Source organism: Podarcis gaigeae, assembly GCF_964106915.1.
Source record: "Podarcis gaigeae genome assembly, chromosome: 11".
Taxonomy (NCBI): domain Eukaryota; kingdom Metazoa; phylum Chordata; class Lepidosauria; order Squamata; family Lacertidae; genus Podarcis; species Podarcis gaigeae.
The window spans coordinates 39,621,549-39,638,562 of NC_139687.1; the positions used below are offsets into that span (position 1 = coordinate 39,621,549).

A 17,014-nucleotide genomic window follows, 5' to 3' on the forward strand; every position below is an offset into this window, starting at 1 on the left:
ATTCTGGTATAATGTAGTGTCTAACTTACAGTAGTTGCACTCCAGTCTAGTTTGTTTCCCATGCCCAATTCAAGGTGCTGGTTATTACCTTTAAGGCCCTGAATCAGGTGTGGCTATTCTGTGCCCTTCCATGTGGGAATGTTCAGGGATGCAGGAGAGGATATATTGTTTGATTCTATCTTTTCCAACTTGTGTTAACAAGTTCTACAGTTTAGCAGAGTAACATTCCCCTTTTTAAACTTGCACAGCGGATGCATTTGCTCAGGCTCGCTAAAGCCTCTATAATAAGTTTTCCTTTTGGTTATTTCCCCTTTAGTTCCTCATAAAAAGATAGACACGACACAGTCTTCTATAAAAGTATGAAAAGAGTTTACTCACCTTTTCTGTTCACAATTGGATCCTAGAAGGCAGACTTTAAGTTACAAAAGTAATATACCTGGAAACTATCACATAAGGAGACAGTCATTTTGTCCTCTCTTGGCTGGAAGCCAAGAGAACATCTTAGGCTAAGCAGATGTTGCTCCTTCGACTAGTGTAGTCAGAGAGAGAGAGAGATGGCTGACCAGTCCTGCTCTTTTGTTACCTGGGCAGGTGAGGTCACACCCACCTCTAGTCACATGCAGAGGAAGTCTGTCCCAGCTTAGGAGAAACAGGAAGTTCCGACTGGCTGGTCCAGACATCCCCTTTTATGTCCACTCTAGGGATGTTGTACTTGACTGCTCTTGTGTTTCACATCCCACATTCCAGAACCTGTTGGTCTCCAGCCACCATCAGTCCTAGACGCCATGGCCAGTAGTCAAGGATGAGAGGAATTGAAGGCAAGCAATATCTGGAGGGCCACAGGCTCCTCATCCCTGCCTTCAGTGATTTGGGTTCAGGATATCGTCTCCTGTAATAGCCTTTTTATGATTTGCAAAGGCGGCTTTTCTCTGTGCCATGACATTGACAGAGGCGTGGTTGGTTGGGATCTCAGAGTGGACTTTCTCTGTAGCTGATTCTTGATTATGGAACTCCATATTTCAAGAGGTGCTCCTGGACTATCTCCTAACCTTCAGCTATTTAGTTAAGACATTTTTCTTACAGCAGACATTTAACCTGCCAAGTTGTGGAATTTCAGTGCTTTTTTTATCTGCTGTGTCTTGAGATTAATCATTTCACTGTGCTGCTTTTAACTTGTTTTAAGCTTCCCTGACCAATGTGTTTACATTGAAAGGACAGGGTATAAATCCTCTTAAATAAATAATAGTTGTGTGAATGGCTCCACTTGGAAGGCACATTGCATTTGAGCTGACACTGGGTGAGATGAAATGTAGAGTGATTTTAATGCTGGCATGGCTCATTCACACAGGCAGCTCAGATCACCACTTGACTCTTGATTTGGCAATTAATTACTGGCTGATTATGCATCTGTAAATTGCCTCTAAGGCACGTTGGTTTGCATCCAACTGTGACTCCCATTCATGGAAGTCTTTGATTCAGTGGAGACTTCCATGAACAGAATGGGAAGGGAATAATTTTTGCAAATTCTCTTACAGCTCCAATGCCACCTCCCATGCTGTTCCACTGGGCTCCCCAATCCACAAATTTTGACGCGATAGAAGAGGGACTCAGTGAAGAACACCTCTGTCCCCCTCCATTCATGGAAGTCTCCATTGGATCAAAGAGCTTTCTGTGAATGGAAAGAAGCACTTGGATATGGCTCGTTGATTTCAATGGAATTTATTTTCAGGTATGTATGTTTCAGATTGCAGCTTAAGGCCCAATAAAAGCTGGCTTTCCAAAGCCTTTAAGGTTTTGATATTCTGCTCCCAGACAGGAATAAAATGCATTTATTTGTCTAATCAGTTTTACTGACAGTAAGTTTAAAGTTTCATGGTGTATAGTCAGGAATACAAGCATCGTTAGTCTGAATTAGAAAATAAAAATCAATTGCTTGTTAAAACTTTGAATGGTACAACAGCAGAAAATAAAGTAGGTATGATTAGTTCAGGGTTAAAGAGAAACACAATTTGAATGTCCAAGATCCTGTTGTTTTCTAACCCGTTCCACAAATCTAGGTCCTTGGCTCATACTCTGATGAACCATTTAAACTTGCAACCTGGATTGCTGGTGTAATTCCTGAGCTTTTATTAAGATATGTGGTCTCCACTACACATCAATGGCAGCGGGGTTAGAAAGCCTCAACCCATTATGACAAAGGTCTTCCCTGACCATTGCACATGCTGGTTGAGGGCTGGTGGGAGTTGGAGTCCAAACAATATTCTTCTATTAAACATAATCATTACTGCACTGTTTACTTCCAGGGATGGGGAGAGGCACTTGTGGAATTTTCTGCCTCAGGAGCCAAAAAAATACAACTAGCATTGGGTGCTTTGCATCTTGATTTGTGGGGCAGGAGTTTGATGCTTTGCCTTTGGCAACAAAATGTCTTGAACCAGCTCTGATGTCTAACTATACAGAGGATCAGGCTGTGAGGTTGGAAAGTTACCTTGTTAGTGACCTTCAGCCAAAAACCCAAGAGTTTTCTATGGGCCAAAGCCCTGCCTTTTGCTGAAGCAGCTGTAATATTTCAAAGCACAGTGTCAATTAATACAATATTTGTCAAAGGAAGATTTGTTACAAAGACAATGGAAGCAGGTTCGGGGAGAGAACATTAAGTCCTGAAAGCAAATCTCTCCCCACCTTCTGCCCCATTCAGCCTGGTATTTGTTCTCATCACTAGCGTATTATTTTCCATTAGAAGATTACAGACGACATAAGATGGTAATAAAAGAAACGGATGCATTGTTATGCGTCTGACAGTGAACATTTAGCTAAATGGATTCCTTTATATTGTCAATGTTTTTCTTCATATTACAGAAACGGATGCTTTCAATTTAAACAGTGGTGTTTCTGTCTACCCTGTTTCTAAGAAGCTGTAGCACTTTCTAAACCTGAAATAAATAAAGAAATAAGGAACACATCTCCACAATCAGCCCCACAGATACTTCTTTTCCCCACCATATGTATGAATATTTTCAAGGATTGTATGGAATGTATGTTTGTATATTTGTAACTCGTATAAGTATTAATGTTGAATTATTTTAATAATATTTTTTTTTTAAAAAAGGAACACATCACTCTCAGACCAGAAAAAAAGTTGAAGTACATTAAGTGTAAGAACTATCCCCTGCATTTCTTTCTGTGTGATTTATTGACAGGAGCAGGTACCAGGAGCAGATTACCAATAACTCACATGGGTTCAATGAAGTTAACTCTTCATTCAAAGAAAAAAGACAGCTCAGGATGCCAGGGCTAGGGAGTACCACAATTCTTCCCAGGAGAACTTGACCCTAGGAGGCAGTTGTGAGGACTGAAGGTCCCCAACTTCCCACAGCTCCCTAAGTCTCCTCCTCCCCCAGCTCCTTCCTAAGCAATCTGAGGCTCATTTATCATGTCTGTCTTTGCTCCACCCTCTTCATACCTCTGTGGGTTCTGGGAGACCAGAGGGGAGAGGAGCTGGTTGCCACAGGACAGGGAGACACCCTGGCTGCCTCTCAGCACCCCTCCCTTTCCAGCCTTCTCTTCTACCTCTGGTTCTGGGTTGTTCTTTGCTACAAACTCTTCCTGATCACTGAACCCTGTTACCACTTCAAACTTAAAGGGGCTGGGATCCATAAACCCAGCTTTGCCAGAGGATAGTTGGGCCCCAGCATCATGACCAGTGGATCAGGGCCTCTGGAGCTTTGAGTCAGGACCTCCAAAGTACCCATGTCCCTAGGCTGATCCAGCAATGCAGATGAAGAGAGTTGTTTCAGGCTCCAAAAAGGAGTCCTGTCTTTTTAAGGCTTTTCTCAAGGTACATTCCCGGGGGAGGGGGAGGGGAGGGGAAGTCAGCTACCACCTGGAGGAGGGGTAGTGCCACCATCATCAGCGGATGTAGCCTGCTGTATGGAGGTATGGGTCACATGATTCCTCCAACCCATCCATCCCTTTCATGTGGCCCCCAAGAAATTGCTAATAAGGTAATATGGCCCTTGAGCGGCGAAAGGTTCCCTACCCAGAAAATTCTGGAAAGAAAGTGAATACTTTCTGTTGTTGCTTCTTTAAAAAGGCACCATAATCCATGCATTCAGTAAAGAAACACTGAATTAAAACCGTCCACAACACAGATTTCCATTATGAAGCAATGGAAGAGTGTCTAGCACAGCAGGACTGTAATCTTGTCAGCAGCCTCTAGATACTACTGTAATTTGTCTAATAATATTATATTGTTATCAAGACTTAGCTTCTTCAGGAAACGGTCTGAAGAACAAAGAGGATGTTTTGTCTAGTCCACAAATGTAAACCCAGCACAGTAATTTGATATCTCTTCCTATTACAATGTTACCTTCAATACTGAGCATTCTCTACAATATTATTATTATGGCCGGGTTCAATTTATTACTTGGTTTGTTGCTTAAGGTTTCTTTCAGTTACAGGGCCAGTTCTTTATTTACTTTAGCTTGCCATTTGAACAAATTAGAAAATGACTGCTAATACTAATTTGCAATCATGCTGTAAAATACTAATAAGAAAAGAATTGTGCACATTGAACCACCCTATTTCCCAGCATTGTGTAACTGTTTGCATGTAACTTCCCCACTATTATTCAACGAAGTCTACAAACAGTAGATATGGCTGAAATGGAATTGTTTGTTGTGTCCCCTATGGGTCTGTGTGGGTGCTAATTCTTTTTCATTGCAACTTTATTACTGTGTTGCTCCCCACTTATCAGGTAATAAAATTGGGCTGTGTGCAATAATGTGCAAATGAGCACATTTAATTTTTTATCACTTTCTTTAGGATTGTCTTATTGTCACTACTTAATTGTTTGCCACAAATTCAGTACATCAAGCAATAGCTATGGGATGTGATTCACTAGGAATTTATCTTGAGCAATTTAAACTCATTTCTTATGTTTATGTCATGATGTAGCTCCCCCAATGGGGCTTTTTCAGGTCAGGAAGCACTGCATTACAAAATTCAAATAAGTGAAAATTTTGAAGGGCAGCTGTGTTTTGGCTGAGGAAGTATGAATTAGGTAGGTTCAAATTTAAATGTCAAGCAAATAAATCTTTCCTCTTTCCCTACCTCTAGCAGCTGCCATACCATAATACTGAAAATAATATATTTTCCTACATAGCCACATATGATGAGGCCATAAACTTATTTGTATGTACTAATCTGTATTTAAGAGTTCAAGAACTCACTTGTAAATTCAATTTCAAATATGAGGAATGCAGTGTGATACATTTGACCCTGATAAGAACATGCATTGAAACAGAAGTGTGTATAAAGAGTGTTAATGGAATAGATTGTCCCAAGGCATTAGGAGAATAATGTGTTTACACATTCATTATGCTCCGAAGAAAAAAAAGCCACCAGTGATTTGTCAACCTAATTTTTGGTGGGGGTATGTGTGCACCTGATTGTCAGAACACCAAATAATTTGGGTGCTTCCCTTCAACAGATAGCCCAGGTGAAGCTTAAATATCTTTTATATATCCCACCAAAGTTGCAGGCTTACCGCAAGTATGCAGACAAACAGGTTGGATGGTGTCTTGTACACCTCTTTCCGGCAGCTCCTTCCGGCAGCCAAGCTGGTACCAAACGTATTGCTCTGCTTTCCTTTGGACCACATTGGCAAGGCCAAAGGGATATGTGTGTCTTGTTGTCTGGGCATCTCATGCCTCTATACACGCTGCCCAGACTTCCACTCCAGGGGGGTCACTTTGGTGCTGCTAAATCACAGTTTGACTTCACCCCCAGTGGTGCACTCAGTTATCTTGAGACAGACAGATGCCAACAATGCTGAATAGGGATAATGTAAGCACTACAGCAGCCTAGTCTGAATCTGGTCTCCATTACCATTATACTCTTGAGATTTAATGAGTCACCAGAGATTGTGATCAGATGAGATGATCAAGGCACTGACAAAAAAAAAAGAAGTTCCTTAGATATGAACTTTAATGTGTAGCTTCTGCCATATCCATAACACATAAACAGTGCAATCATATTCATGTTTATTCAGAATCATGTACCATTATGTTCAATGGGGCTTGCTTCCTAGATAGTGTGTTTAGGATTGCAGCCAAAGTTCTCTTAAAGCAACGATCCTAATAATTTACTACATGAAAGCCGATACAAGAAGGTGAGGAGTCCAACTTCAGTGTGATGTCAGTGAAGCTCCTGCATTTAAGTCATAAATCAGTTTAACGTCTGTTGAAATGAAAGGTTGTTACATAAAGGCAAGGCTCTTGGGAGCAAGAGGGTTTACAAACTGACAGGGCAACAATTTATTGTTGTGTTGGCAGACACTGCTATAACTGTGCTGACAAAGTAAAAGTGCCCAAAGTTAATAAAACCAGGAAGGCTCTGCAAATGTTATATTGCTTCTCTATCATATATAGCTATATGAAAGTTCATGGCAAAATGTTTTCATGCAAACACTGAGAACGCCAAGGCTGTAACTTTCTTTTATCAGCTTTGAGCATATGACAGAAATAAATAGAAATCTAGACTGAAGCTTTCTCTTTCACGATCAAAATGGAGGAAGAAGTCTCACTGGGTTTAAGACCAATGAGAACAGAAGGAGTTCCCTGATGGATCAGACTAGTGGTCGATTTGTTCCAGCATCCTGCTCACAGTGGCCAACCTGATTCCCCTGGGAAGTCCTCAAGAAGGGATTGCTAGAAATAGCCCTCTCCACTGATATTTCATCTGGTATTCAATGGCATATAGAATCTGAATTGGAGGTTCCATGTAACCATCATGAGTAGTAGTATCCTCCGTGAAGTAGATCCCATCTGTACTATAGCTTTAAAACAGTACTATCCCACTTTAAACAGCTGTGGCTTCCTATTGGATCCTATTAGCACCATGAGCCTGACTATTCTTCACAAAGCAATGGTTTTCCCTCCTCAGTAGGACTATGAAATGTTTCTACAGTATGTTCCCATGAAATAGGTTGCATTGGACTGTCAAGCAAGTCCAGCTTTGGAGCAAGCTTCAGTTTGAATCCATTGCTGTCTATGTTCTTCAGGACCCAAAAGTGACTGTGGGGAATAAAAAAAAAATCAGATGGGTCGGAGCGAAACAGTACAAACTTAAGGCTTTCGCAGATGACCTAGTTTTGACCTTACAGGAGCCAGAATCTAGCACGAAAAGGGCATTACAATTGATTCAAGACTTTGGTCGGGTGGCAGGTTTCAAATTAAACAAACAAAAAACTAAGGTATTGGAAAAGAACTTGACAGTTTCAGAGTCAGAAAGGTTTCAGAAAGAGACAGAGTTAAACGTGGTTAAAAAAGTAAAATACCTAGGGGTGAACATAACAGCAAAAAATTTGAATTTATTTAAGGACAACTATGAAAAGTGTTGGATAGAAATTAAGAGAGATTTAGAAAGTTGGTCAAGACTGAAACTTTCCTTGCTGGGTCGAATTGCTGCTATAAAAATGAATGTATTGCCAAGGATGTTGTTTTTATTTCAAACTTTACAGATTGTGGACAAAATGGAGTGTTTCGGGAGGTGGCAAAAAGACATTTCTAAATTTGTCTGGCAGGGCAAAAAGCCCAGAATTAAGTTTAAAATACTAACTGACGCCAAAGAAAGAGGGGGGTTTGCCCTGCCAGACCTAAAGTTGTACTATGAATCAGCAGCTTTCTGCTGGTTGAAAGATTGGCTGCTTCTTGAAAACACTGATGTCTTAGATTTGGAAGGATTTAATAATGCTTTTGGATGGCATGCATATCTGTGGTATGACAAGGTTAAGATTCACAAGAATTTCAAGAACCATATTGTAAGGAAAGCAGTGTTTAATGTCTGGACAAAATATAAAGACTTATTAGAAAATAAGACCCCAAGGTGGTTATCACCTATGGAAGCTAAAGCTGTGAAAAGACCCAATATGGAGGTCAAATGGCCGAAATATTGGGAAATATTAGAGAGAGATGGAGACAATTGGAGATTGCAGAGTTTGGAGAAACTAAAAGACAAAGTGCGAGATTGGCTACATTACGCTCAGATTAAAGAGGTTTTTAAATTGGATAAAAAGTTAGGATTCCAGGTGGAAAAATCGAAACTGGAAACAGAATTGTTAGAACCTAAGACCAAGGTACTTTCAAGAATGTATAACTTGTTGCTGAGGTGGAATACACAGGATGAAACGGTTAAATCAGCTATGATAAAGTGGGCACAGGACATTGGTTATAATATTATGTTTACTGACTGGGAAAAGTTATGGACCACCGGTATGAAGTTTATGGCATGTAGTGCCTTAAAAGAAAATATTATGAAAATGATATATAGGTGGTACATGACCCCAGTCAAGCTAGCAAAAATATACCACCTGTCAGACAATAAGTGTTGGAAATGTAAGGAAACTGAAGGAACGTTCTTTCACCTCTGGTGGACTTGCCCCAGGGTTAAGCCCTTCTGGGAAATGATATATAATGAGCTGAAAAAGGTATTTAAGTATACCTTCCCTAAGAAACCAGAGGCCTTCCTTTTGGGGATTGTTGGCCAGAGGGTGTTAAAGAATGATAGAACATTTTTTATGTATGCAACAACAGCAGCAAGGATACTCGTCGCTAAACATTGGAAAACTCAAGATTTGCCCACACTGGAAGAATGGCAGATGCAACTGATGGACTACATGGAGTTAGCAGAAATGACTGGCAGAATTCGAGACCTGGGAGAGGAAGCAGTGGAAGAGGACTGGAAGAAATTCAAGGACTATTTACAAAAGCACTGTAAACTGTACGAGAGTTGAGAAGGATGAGAGATTTGAAAACAACTGGGCACCATAAAATTTGGTGAAAAGATTGTGAGAATGAGTGAATTTTATGAGAAAAATAGATTTTGAATAAATATTGTGGTAAGATTAGAGATTTAAGATTTAGATAAAACTATTCAAAGTTAGGGACAAAATATTGGAAAAGTGTATAATAAGAATGGAAACAAGGTGATAATTTGCTGGTTAAGGTTTTATAAATTTGGAAAGTAGGAGTGTGAGACGCGAGGGAGTCCAATAATGAACAGAAGGAATACTGTTTGTACTCTGTTATGTTATTTTTTTTCTTTTTTTATCTTCTTTTTCTTTCTTTCTATTGTAACAAAAAATCCCTAATAAAATTAAAAAAAATAAAAATCAGATGGTGAATATAAGTGAAACTCATCAGTTGCTCCAGGTGGTTCCCTGGATGGGGCATTGCACTGGAATATGGACTCAGGGGTTTCCTTCAGGCAGTGCAGCAGTTTATTTATATAGATAATTTCAAAATATAACCTGGCAATTTCCCTTTTATGAAGCTGGGAGGACAAGTTAAATGAGGGTCAGACACAGTAGAATGCAAAAACCGAAGTTGGCTTATATGCTGCTCATCATTTTTGCCTGGAAAATATATTTAAGAATACATTAACTTGGTGGTCCAAGAAAGGATCAATAGCATTAGAGTATAAAAAGCAGCAATTCCACCTCCCTGCCCAGTTCCAAAGTAGACTCTGAAATGTAATATTTTTAGTCATAAAAACAATGTTTTTAATAAGCAAACTCCCACTCAGTTCTGTCTTTTGATATTAGAAACCAGATGACTTCAGGAGAAAAAAACCTGCTGTCTTCATAAAAATTTACAAGCTATGGAAATATATTTGGATTCTAAGCCAAAGCAGTAACAACTGCAATGATAATACTCTACCCATGGCTGCCTTGCAAACTGTTACTTCCCTTAACTGATCAGGGCTGCAGTTATGGAGTAATTGGACTGACTTATTTAAATTTATAAAGCAGCAAAGTACATCCCCAACTATGTTCCAGGGATCTTCAGTTGATTGAAAATGGCACGTTATCAAATGTAAATGAATGCTGGATATTGAAACAAGAAATATCTCTGTAAACCCAACACCATCTGTTACTGTATCACCACAATTTTCTAAAGAAGTTGAGATCCTTTTCTGAGGACAGTAAACACAGGAATGACCAGTATTGCATGGATCTGTTTGCATCCTTTCTCAGCGTGTGGCAGCCGTGGTTTTTTTAGTCCTTTGAATTAACTTCTAGCTGCTGATGCCACATGTTGAGCCAATCATAGAAAAAACAAAACAAAACATGCATATCCTGGCCTTGCCTCAGCATGCAGAAAGCCAGACAGCAAAAGGTTTTTCTTGGCTTCAGCACTCACTTTGCCACTTCAGTATCAAGCCCTGCTGATTTCCACTCATGGGTGGCAAACATGGACTGTAGGTCTGACATCAGTACCCAGCAATCTCAGACAGCTCCATTGGTCAAAAGACCCATGGCCCTTTTGTTTACCCAGTCTGCAAGCTGCAGTCTTAACTTGTCAGTAAACCACATTGCAAATGTTTCAACAATGCCCCAGAGGACCTGACATTGCATCACTCCGAGGCATTGTGGAGGGAATTAAAATAGCAGGTGGCTATTTGTTCTGGGGTTTCCCCCAACTCTCTGTGGCCTTTATATATTACCTTTCTTCCAAGAAGCCCAAGGACGCACACCCAGGTCCCTTCCTCCTGTGAGGTACCGTAAGTTAGGCTGAGAGGCAGAGACTGGTCTAATGTCACACAGCGTCAGGTTTAACATTTCTCTTACACAAGACACGACATGCTGGCAGTTTAACTAGTTGAGGTTTATTAGCAATAACAGGCTTTCAGCAAACCGAGCTTCCCACAACTCATTCCTCACTGTCGGAGTCAGTTGACTCAATTGGCTTCCTGCCCTTCCCAAGGCCAGATATACCTCAGGCCCGCCCCCCGCTTCCTGCTGGTCTTCCTTTGCTCTAATCGTTTGCTCCACCTCCTACTTTTTGGAGACTCAAGTGCAGCCAATTCCTCCTCCTCGGAAGTTGACTCCAACTCCCTCCTACCACCTGCACCCTGCTCCTTCATCTCTGTGCTGCTGTGAAAACTTACAGGCAGTATTCCCGAGCGAGAGGGGCTTATCTCACTTTTGTTGTGTGAAATAATCAAGTTTATATTTTCCTCAGCCTCTTCCTCCCCCTCTGCTGATTCCTCTCTGCTGGCCATGTCTCTGACACCCAGTTAGCTTCATGGGTAAATGGGGATTGGAACCCTGGCTTCCCTGGTCTTAGTCCAACAATGTATAAACTGTCTTCCAGATGAAAATGTTGTGGCAGTGTACAAAAAAAATGGGTGGGGGGAGGAAAAAATGAACATTAAAAAAAATAAGAATAAGAATATATTCAATCCACCTGAAAAAGAAACATTATCAATATCGAACTATGCTACTCTGAAAAAGCCTGAGTAAGAAATTGTAAAGGAGGTGCCCAAAAGAATAAAATATTGACACTATCCTAATCTCCATGCAAAGTGTGTTCCAATATTTATTTTAAATCCTGGCTCTCAGATACATTCTACACACCAATGTGCCAGAGGCACAAAGAGCCAATGGCCAATATTCAATTGTAATATAACACAAAGGTCAACAATGTGGTGCCCATGGGGTCCTGTGTGCCTGTCAGTACCTTCTGTGGAAGCTGTGAAAGTTTTCCTACCTTTGTTCTTCTGTTCTGAACTGAGGAGAGACACGAGTGTGGTTGATGCAGATGCCTTTCTCCTCATTTCATTGCAGAGCGGTGGATTTGGATGGCGGACATGTCTGTACCATTTTGTGGTCTCTTTTTACCACTCTTTTAGATGTGGCAGCAATTTTGTGGGTTATTCTATGCCCTCATGGCAGCCATTTTGTGACTGGTGCCCACAATCCGTTTTCAAAATTCCAAATACCCACTGGCACCAGCAGGTTGTTGGTTTCTTATTTATCAGTTTGACACTGCTACTGAAATCATTCTGGGAGATCTGCCCCATATTGGTTTTCTTTGAGCCTTTATCTGGAGGTTTGTTTCAATATTATTTAATATATGTTGGCTGACACCCATGTCTGATCGCTGTCAAGCAGAAGACCATGAATGAGGTGCTTTGTCTCCCTGCTGTGTGTTTTCCCTTAACCCACCTCTGACACACCACTCCCCCCCTCCTCCCTTTCAAGAGGACCAAATTGCAAACTCATACTTTCCGTGGTTTTTAAGGTAATTGTTCTAATAAGTGTATCAAATACCAATCACTTTTGAGATGTAGACATTGGTGGTTCGCTCAACAGCACAAAGCATTCACGACATCCCATCTCTGTGTGTGAGGAAATGCCGTAAGATTTCTTCAGTTATAAATTTGTTATTACTTGTTTTGACACTTTCCCATGAGAATGAGTAAAGATGAGTTAACTCAGTCATGAGAGTGTTCTAGGTCTATGGCTTTAGAAGGTCTATTAGTTTAGAAATACTGTATGATCTGTTATTAAATGTTTTAGGTGATATTTAACTGCATTGCTGTAATCCGCTGCAACCCCCCCCCCCCATTTCCATAGAAACCATTACCTGCTATCAGCCAAGAAACAGGTTTGTTGAACAAGCAGGGCTTACAGTGAGCCATACAGACTCAGTTCACCATGCTGTTCCTATCGCCTTAGTCCAGGCTTCCTCAAACTCGGCCCTCCAGATGTTTTTGGCCTACAACTCCCACGATCCTTAGCTAGCAGGACCAATGGTCAGGGATGATCGGAATTGTAGTCTCAAAACATCTTGAGGGCCGAGTTTGAGGAAGCCTGCCTTAGTCCTTCCTTCCCTCAAAGCATTTATCCTCCCCCATTTAGCTTAAAAAAGCTCTCAAGAGTGGTTTACAAAATCAGTACCAGTAAGTTGCAACTGACGTGCATTGAACTTGTGCGCATTCAGATTTACATGCTTGGACATTTTTTAAATGAAAAGGGGACAGGTGTCTGGGAATTTTTTTTTGGCAACCCAACTCATCATTGCACCCAAGGTGTTTTGACTATACACAATTTTGGCGTTGTGCATTATCCACAGAATGCAAGTTGACAGTCGCCTGCGCTAAGACAGACCCAGCCCTCTGGCTCACAATCTCAAAAGGCATGACACACGAGGAGAAGGGAATGTGAAAGAGGGGGAAAAAAGCAAGCCCAAACACAAGTTCTTCAGCTTACAAGTTCAGTCCTTGTGTACAAACCATGCTAAGGTGCCAACTCTTACAGACTATTGGGGAATACACTTATTGTTAAACACATATGAGCAAGCAGCAATATAATCACCATGATGAGCCTTATATTTAAATGTTCTCATGTGAACCAGGACACAGCTGCTGCTTTTGGTGTGCTGAACCATTTGTCAGACTTTTCTGTCCTGAACTGGAACCAAACCAGAACTCAGTTCCAGCTGGACCTGAACTCAAATTGAACTAAATAACTAATGGTTTTACTCAATAGCTCATACCTGCAAAAAGTACTAAAGGCTGGGATTGCACTCACATTTACTCAGGAGTAAACCCCTTTGAATTTATGGGACTTGCTTCAGAATAAGCTTCATGACACAAGTGTTGTATGAATATATATTTTTTTAAAAATTTCCCCATTAGTTTGTGATACTCTGATGATGATGAAAAATATAACTGTTGAGACAACTTTAGCTTTATAAAATTTAGCAGTTGTAAAGCTGTTTGCTTAGCTTAGGTTTACAATATCAGAATGACAAAAAACAGAAATGTGGAAGAACATACACACTCATGCTGATCTTAGTAATCTTATATAACTCGTTTTTTCTTCACAGGCATGGATAACATCTTGAATCTGCACGTGAGGCTCCCCCCATGCTTAACCAAAAGGAGAGCTTTTTCTCTCTACATAGTTGGCACTAAGATGTTCATTTCATATAATATGTGCTTTTGCCCATGCCATGGAAGATAAACATTGCCTAGGTGTTACTTGATAAATTGATAGTAAAGCCTGGATGCACCAATTAAAATCATTGCTGAAACAAAAATGCCTAGCCTACATTTAAACACAGACAGAAGGTGTTGATGTAAAAACCATACGGCAGACAGTTCCATTCTCAAGCCCCAGCAAATGTTCACAGGCTTTTGTGTGTGTCATTTCTGCTTTATGTTTTAAGACTGTAGGTTAGCAGTGATATATCAGGGAAACGATCTAGAATTAGGGGCGAGCAGTGAGATGGCCAAGTTTGCAGATGATACAAAATTGTTCAGGGTTGTTAAAAGAATGGTAAAGAAGTCCAAAGTGGCCTCTCCAAACTGACTGAGTGAGAGGTGAAATGGCAAATGCAATTAATTCCATGTAAGCAAGTGATGTATGTTGGAGAAAAAAATAGTAATTTAATGAATATGGTTATGCGGTCTGAACTGGCCAGGAACGAGACCCTGAGGTTATAGTATATGAATCGCTGAAGATGTTGACCCAGGGTGCAGCAGCTGTGAAAAAGGAAACGTCCATGCTAGGGATCATTAGGAAAGGAATTGAAAAGAAAACTGCTGATAGCATATTGCCATTATACAGATCTACGATCGCCTCACCTAAAAAGGGATATTGTGGAATTGGGAAAGTTTTGGAAAAAGACAGCCGAAATAATCAAGGGGTTGCAGCGACTCGTCTATGAGGAAAGGTTGCAGCATTTTGGGACTTTTTAGTTTGGAGGAAAGCTGAGTGAGAGCTGACATGATAGAAGTTTTAAATTACACATGGCATGAAGACAGTGGCTAGAGAAGTATTCTCCCACTCTCCTAACATGAGAACGTAACATCCAATGGTGCAGAACAGATAAATGTGTTTCTTCACACAGCACATAGCTAAATGATGGAACTTACTCCCACAGGAGGCAGTGATGGCTTTAAAACATGGATGGCTTAAAAAGAGGATTCGAAAAATTCATGGTGGACAAGGCTGTCAGTGGCTACTAGCTATGACGGCTATACACTGCCTTCATGGTGAGAAGGCTTCTGAATACAGTGGTACCTTGGTTAATCCGTTCCGGAAGTCCGTTCCAAAACCAAGGCGTGCTTTCCCATAGAAAGTAATGCAAAATGAATTAATCTGTTCCAGTCTTTTAAAAACAACCCCTAAAACAGCAATTTAACATGGATTTTACTATCTAGCGAGATCCATAAAATGAAAGCAATAATCAATGTACTGTACTATAAAATAAATAAGACAGTATTGTAGATGATAAAAATTAAAATTGGTTTTTTGCACTGATGATAGTCATTGTTTGGATGGGGGGCTTTTATCCATTCCTGCAGTCACACAATCAATCAATCAATCAATCAATCAATCAGTAGATGAACTGGGTTCCACACAGTCACAAAAAGAAATTAACCGAAAAAGCCTAAAAAACAAAAATGCAAAATAAATAACAAAAACAAACTTAATCCATTCCAGAAGTCCGTATAACTTTTGAAATGTTCAAAAACCAAGGCACAGCTTCTGATTGGTGCAGGTGCCCCGGAAACAATAGCCGACAACCACATCAGACATTCAGCTTCCAAAAATTGTTCAAAAATTCACACTTCTGGGTTTTTGGAGTTTGAGAACCAAAGCATTTGAGAACCAAGGCATTTGAGAACCAAGGCGTTTGAGAACCAAGGTACCACTATACCAATTGCTGGAAACAGGAGGAGAGGAAAGGGCTCTTACAACCAGGCCCTGCAGGTGGGTTTCCCACAGACAACTGTTTGGCCACTGTGGGAATAGGATGCTGGCTGCACTAGATGGTGGGCCATTTGCAGTTTTCCCTGTAGCTACTTTCACACAATAGATTTGTACAACCATATCATTTGGATAGTGGTTGGTGGAAATGTTTAACTCTGATTTTGGGTGGGTGTGCATGTGTATGTGGGGGAAGCCAAGCCTATACTGCAAATTTCCATAGATCTTTAGTCTATTACTCAGAGGTCAGATGCTTAGTTTAATTGTTTGCGTCAGGCCATTTGGCCCAATATTATCACTTTTGACTGACAGCAAATCTCCAGGGACTCAGGCTGAAGTCTTTCATAGCAGCACTGCCTAAGATTGAACCTAAAACCTTGTTGCATGCAAAACACAAGATTCTGCCACCTTTGCCTTTTAGCCCTGTGCTTAAACATCCCTCAGCTGTAAAGTTTGACATTTAATGATCCAATTCCATCTCTTTCATTGCCTCACTTGAGGGAGGGAGACACCTGAAAATTGAATGAGGTGAGCTATTTTTTCTTTTCTTTTCAAATGAATACTGATGAGGAGCGGTTGTACCTGGGCTGGGATCACTGATAGGTTCAATAATGGCATCTGTATTTTTGAAGATTAATGCATGTTATTTATATTCCTGCAGTAACTATGATCATCAGGTTAGGTGTGGAGCAGAATAGGGTTAAATTTAATTTTGTTCGTATTTCTTTCTGGAAGGAAAATGCAGTGTTGATCCCCCTGCGATACATGAGTTTGGAAATACATTTCAGATTCTTCTCTGTTGATCTTTACATGCTTAGAAGAAAAGCAAAGTACAGCTCACCTCACCTGGGACTGTGCCACTTCAACATGCAGATGGATAGCCAAACAATAAAGTTGAATGTTCCTTCAGATTGAAAAAGAAAGGAAGATGCATTTAGAAAGATCATAGAAGAGGAAATGGCTATGCAGGTCATAGGTGGCCAGAATTAGCCATGCAATAAGCTGAGCCAGCTTGGCCCTACCATTAGGCAGAGACACAGCCAATTTTGGGTGTTGTGAAAGATCAACAAGTTCTTATTAATTAAATTTATTAGGATTATATGTTTATTGACTAGGAGGGCCAAAGTCACTTTGTGTACTCATAGTGCAGGAGCTCATGAGAAAAGAGAAAAATGAGAGAGGATTTTTGTTCCCAAACTCATGCAGATGCCTCATAAAAAGTGAGTGGCTATTCCACAGATGTTGTTAAGTATAATAGATTTAATTCACACAGAAATTAAAAAAAATGTGTACTAATGAAGATTTAAAAGGAGAATGCCTAAATGAGTATTGGTGAAAAGGTTAAATATGGTTTTTTTCCCCATGGTACTATATTAAACCCAAGGAGAGCACTTTGAGCTCTTGCTAATGATTAAGTAACTGACTGTTGTTTCTTTGGTAGCTAACATG

At 40.4% G+C, this 17,014-nt stretch overlaps 1 long non-coding RNA gene across 1 annotated transcript; it reads left to right on the forward strand.

The window, feature by feature from the left end:
- Window positions 1-385: 385 nt before the first annotated feature.
- Window positions 386-13,857, forward strand: LOC310827591. Its single transcript, XR_014556449.1, has 3 exons — window positions 386-1,026; window positions 1,536-1,729; window positions 13,677-13,857. It is a non-coding gene; the product is annotated as an uncharacterized lncRNA (long non-coding RNA).
- The last annotated feature ends 3,157 nt before the right edge of the window (window positions 13,858-17,014 follow it).